The sequence below is a fragment of the Rattus norvegicus genome, chromosome 2 (assembly GCF_021556685.1).
Source record: "Rattus norvegicus strain SHRSP/BbbUtx chromosome 2, alternate assembly SHRSP_T2T, whole genome shotgun sequence".
NCBI lineage: Eukaryota > Metazoa > Chordata > Mammalia > Rodentia > Muridae > Rattus > Rattus norvegicus.
The window spans coordinates 4,367,278-4,373,277 of NC_141535.1; positions in this window are offsets into that span (position 1 = coordinate 4,367,278).

The following is a 6,000-nucleotide window of genomic DNA, read 5'->3' on the forward strand; positions in this document are numbered from 1 at the left end:
AAACAGACCTGAAAAAGACCCTTTTAATATCTTGTTTTACAGGGAACACGTACAAAATATTAAAAAGTAACCAAGAGTCAAGTATGGAGAAAGTCTGGTAACAACAGATCCAGGAGACATGGGCTAAATGTTTCTTTATCTCTTTAACTCTTCATAAAAACAGTTCACTATGAGTTGGTGGCTCCTGTAGAAGACTGGCAAGGATAGTCAGCAAAACTGACTCTATTGGATGCTTTACCATAGAACATGGTGCCTTCAGTTCAATAAATGATTTATGCCATTGATGAAGTTCTCTGTGTTTTCCTTTACACAAAAGAGATATTAATAAAATAGCATGATTTAGGCATGGAAAATTAGTTCAGTATGGAAAGGTTCTTGTTGTGTCAGCAAAAAGATCTGATTTATCCCTAGCAACAATACAAAAAGCCAAGCATGAGAGTTGGGGCACAGACAAAAGAGGATCACTGGCCTTGCTAACTGCCAGCTTAGCTCCAAGTTCAATGAGTGACATTGTCTCAAGGAAATAAGGTGGCAAGTAACACAGCTGGATGCATGATGTCAACATCTGTGTTCCATGTAAACCCCTGTCCAAAGGCATAGTATATGCAGATTCTGAAAAAAGGCAAAATTGGAAAATTTGTTATTTCTACAAAACTACCACTTGAGGCACTCTGAGGAAAAAAATTCATCATGGAAAATAGTTGTTAATGAATAAAATGAGTCTCTGAGCTCATATTTCCAATTACAGCAGTAGAATGATTGAGGGGACAAAGCTCCAGAAAGAGACATTTGGGAGCACTCCCCAATCAAATAGGAGCCTGGGAAACAAGGGTACAGATCTGCTCCAGACAGCCATTTATCCCTATTAACTCAGACTATTAATATTAATATATTCTGGAAGAGAAAGCCAGGGGCACACTCTTTTATCTTGCTGTGCAGAAACTGAATATTGAATGACCTTGAATAAATGGAGTTTTATTGATGCCATTTTGTCTCAAAAGAAGGAAAATCAGGGAGCCATCCCTAATCTCTCTCTTTTGTTTGGTTTGAGTTTTAGTCTCAAAGAAACCTAAGCAAAAACTCAAAGTACCAGTCTATAAAGACAAGTGCAATTTTAGATAATGTGGCCTGTGAAGAGCTCATCTTTTCTCTATCTGTTAGCAAGACTAGACTCTCTGAACTCAACAGAGAAGGAGCATATTCCCTTTTACTGCCAATTGAAGATGATTTAAGAATGAGAAGACCCCACCCGAAAGTTTGTGCTCTCTAAGGAAAATTAGGCACATAATGAGAAAAGACTGCCAGGATTCATTAGTGGTGCAGTTACACATTTTATTAAGTGCTGTGAGCCTGGTTTATTTCATGAAAAGGTCTGAGTCCTGAAGGACAAGATATTAAAGACAATAAAGAAAAGCAGTTTCACTACGTGAAGGTGCTGTGTGTCTAAATCGTACAATCTCCCCAGCAATCACAATCATGTGGTTAGAAAATGGCTAACACCATCTTTAGTATTTGTTGTTTGATATTTTGTTTTAATGATTTTTTTCTTCATTTGGAGATGTTTTAAAGCACCTTATTATTAAGCTTATTCTTTGACAATTATTTACATAAACATAATACTGTTTGATTACCCTCTCTCTTCCTGTGAGACTAAAACAGGAACAATATACATTACAAGTTAATGAGAAAACAAAACAATAAAAATATACCTTCCAGGTTGAGGGTTTTGTTTGTAGTGAAGATGAAGTTCCAGTTTTTACAATGTTAAATCTGTGAAATACTTACAGAATAAGTTTGTTTGTCCTGTATTAAGTCCTTGCAAATTAAGACTTCTATTTATAATGAAGAATACATTTATTTCTACTCTGACGTAAAATGCAAAATCTGTTTTGAGGTATTTACTCATTTACTTATTTATTTATTTGTATTTTTTTTTCAAGACTGGGTATAACTAGCTCCAGCTGCCCTGGAAATAGCCCTATATTTTTAATTGATGATCTTATAGCATATAGTATTGGTGTTCAGAATGTTGTGTCATATGCCAAAGTGTTTAAGGCTATTTTCTAATTTCTCCTCTATCAAGTTCAGTGTTTCTGGTTTTATGGTAAGGTCGTTGATCTACTTGTACTTGAGATTTGAGCAGGATAATAAATATGGCATCATTTGCATCCTTCCACCTGGAGACACCCAGTTTGACAAAATCTATTTTTTGAAGATTTTTCTTTACAGATGATAATTTCTGGCTTCCCTGTCCTTAGGTGTGAATTTATGTCTGGGCCTACAATTCAATTCTGTTTGTTGTTGTATCTGTTTTTATGCCAATACCTTGTGGGTTTTATCACTGTAGCTTTATAGTATGACTTGAAAATCAGTGAAAGTAATACCTCCAACATTTTTTGTTATTCTTTTTGTTGTTGTTCTTTTTTGTTTTGTTTTTCATATTCAGGATTGTTCTAGATATCCTGCGTTCTTGGATTTTGGTTTTCTCTATGAAGTTGAGAATTGTCATTTCCTGGTCTGTAAAGAATTGTGTTGGAATTCTGATGGGGATTGCATTCAGTCGGTAGACTTTTTTGATAAAAACGACCACTTTTAAAGTTAATCCTACCAATCCCTGAGGATCGAGATCTTTCCATTTTCTGGTATCTTCTTCAATTTTTCCTTCAAAGATTATAAGCTTATAAGCATAGAAATCTTTCATTGACTTGGATAGACATTATCTACATCTTGAGGCTCATGTGAAGAGTGATTGTTTCCTCATTTTCTTCCTCAGTCTGTTTATCATTTCTATATAGAAAGGCCACTGAGTACTTACAGTCAATCTTTTATGCAACTACTATGCTAAAAGTGTTTATCAACTCTCGGAGATACCTAGTATAATTTTTAGGGTCACTAATGTACTCTCATTTCATCCAAAGTTAATGATACTTTCAATTCTTCCTTTCCAATGTGTGTCCCCTTGATCTCATTTGGCTGTCTTATTGCTACAGATAAAACTTCAAGTGCTATGTTGAATAGTATGAACAGAGTGAAATGTCTTGTTTCTTATTTTAGTGGAATTAGTTTGCATTTTTATCCATTCAATTTGGTGTTAGCTATCGACTTGAAGTAAATCAAGATATGTTCCTTTTCCACTAATCTTGTGAATACTTTTACCATGAAGGGGTGGTGGAATTTATAAAGACTTTTCACATATCATTATCTGCAGATGACATGATAGCATATTTAAGTGATCCCAAAAGCTCCACCAGGAAACTACTAAACCTGATAAACACCTTCAGCAAAGTGGCTGGGTATAAAATTAACTCAAATAAATCAGTAGCCTTCCTCTACACAAAAGAGAAACAAGTCTAGAAAGAAATTAGGGAAACGACACCCTTCATAATAGTCCCAAATAATATAAAATACCTCAGTGTGACTTTAACCAAGCAAGAGAAAGTTCTGTATGATAAGAACTTCAAGCCTCTGAAGAAGAATTTGAAGAAGATCTCAGAAAATGGAAAGATCTCCCATGTTCATGGATTGGCAGTATTAATGTATTAAAAATGGCCATTTTACCAAAAGCGATCTACAGATTCAATGCAATCCCCATCAAAATACCAATCCTATTCTTCAGAGGGTTAGAGAGAACAATTTGCAAATTCATCTGGAATAACAAAACACCCAAGATAGCTAAAACTATCCTCAACAATAAAAGGATTTTTGAGGGAATCACTATCCCTGAAGTCAAGCAGTATTACAGACCAATAGTGATAAAAACTGCATGATATCGGTACAGAGACATATGGATAGACCAGTGAAATACAATGTACAACCTAGAAATGAATTCATATACCTATGGTCACTTGATTTTTGACAAAGGAGCATAAACCATCCAATGGAAAAAGAGCATTTTCAGCAAATGGTGCTGGTTCAACTGGAGGTCAACATGTAGAAGAATGCAGATTGATCCATGCTTATCACCCTGTACAAAGCTTAAGTCCAAGTGGATCAAGGACCTCCACATCAAACCAGATACACTCAAACTAATAGAAGAAAAAGTGGGGAAACATCTCAAACACATGGGCACTGAAGAAAATTTCCTGAATAAAACACCAATGGCTTCTGCTCTAAGATCAAGAATCGACAAAGGGGATCTCATAAAACTGCAAAGCTTCTTTCAGGCAAAGGACACTGTTCTTAGGACAAAACGGCAACCAAATGATTGGGAAAAGATCTTTGATAATCCTACAACTGACAGAAGGCTTATTCCAAAATATACAAAGAACACAAGAAGTTAGACTGCAGGGAGACAAACAACCCTTTTAAAAAATGGGGTTCAGAGCTAAACAAAGAATTCCCAGCTGAGGAATACCAAATGGCTGAGAAACACCTAAACATCTTTAGTCATAAGGGAAATGCAAATCAAAACAACCCTGAGATTTCACCTCCCCCCAGTGAGAATGGCTAAGATCAAAAACTCAGGTGACAGCAGATGCTGGCAAGTATGAGGAGGAAGAGGAACACTCCTCCATTGTTGGTGGGATTGCAGACTGGTACAACCATTCTGGAAATCTGTCTGGAGGTTCCTCTGAAAATTGGACATTGAACTACATGAGGACCCAGCTATACCTCTCTTGGGAAAATACCCAAAAGATGTCCCAACGTATAACAAAGACATGTGCTTCACTATGTTCATAGCAGCCTTATTTATAATAGCCAGGAGCTGGAAAGAACCCAGATGCCCTTCAGCAGAGGAATGGATACAGAAAATGTGGTACATCTACACAATGGAATATTACTCAGCTATCAATAGCAATGACTTTATGAAACTCATAGGTAAATGGATGGAACTGGAAAATATCATCCTGAGTGAGGTAAGACACTCACAGAAAAACACACATGGTATGCACTCATTGATAGGTGGTCATTAGCCCAAATGCTTGATTTACCCTATATGCACAGAACACATGAAACTCAAGAAGGATGACCAAAATGCGAATGCTTCACTGCTTCTTCAAAAGGGGAACAAGAATACCCTTGAGAGGGAATAGGGAGGCAAAGTTTAGAACAGAGGCAGAAGGAACATCCATTCAGAGCCTGCCCCAAATGTGGCCCATAAATATACAGCCACACAATTAGAAAAGATGGATGAAGCAAAGAAATGCAGGCCGACGGGAATTGGATGTAGATCTCTCCTGAGAGACACACCCAGAATATAACAAATACATAGGCGAATGCCAGCAGCAAATCACTGAACTGAGAACAGGACCCCAGTTGAAGGAATCAGAGAAAGGATTGGAAGAGCTTGAAGGGGCTCGAGACCGCATATGAACAACATTGCCAACCAACTAGAGCTTCCAGGGACTAATCCACTACCCAAAGACTATATATGGACTGACCCTGTGCTCCAACCGCATAGGTAGCAATGAATAGCCTAGTAATAGCACCAATGGAAGGGGAAGCCCTTGTTCCTGCCAAGACTGAACCCCCAGTGAACGTGATGGTTGGGGGTAGGGCGGTAATGGGGGGGAGGGTGGGGAGGGGGACACCTATAGAGAAGGGAAAGGGGAAGGGTTAGGGGGACCTGGGCCAGGAAACCGGGCAGGGGAATAACAATCGAAATGTAAATAAGAAATACTCAAGTTAATAAAGATGAAAAAAATTTAAAAAAAAAGACTTTTCACTATCTAATGAAATGATCCTTAGATTTTTTTTTTTTGCTTTATTTTCATAGTGCGTTGCTTTACTGTTTTTCTTATGTTCAACAATTCTTACATCTCTGGGATGAAGCCTACCTGTTCATGGTGAGTGATCTCTTGGATGTATCCTTGCATTTGATTGGCAAAAATTTTATTGAGTATTTTTCATCTGTGTTCCCAAGGTAAACTGTTCGGTTTTCAATTCCCATTGGCTCATTATGTAGTTTTTACATCAACTACAAATATGTAATGTGTGTCCTCATAAAATCAACACTTACCTATATGTGCTACCTCAGCATAATCCTCCAGCTTCCCATGC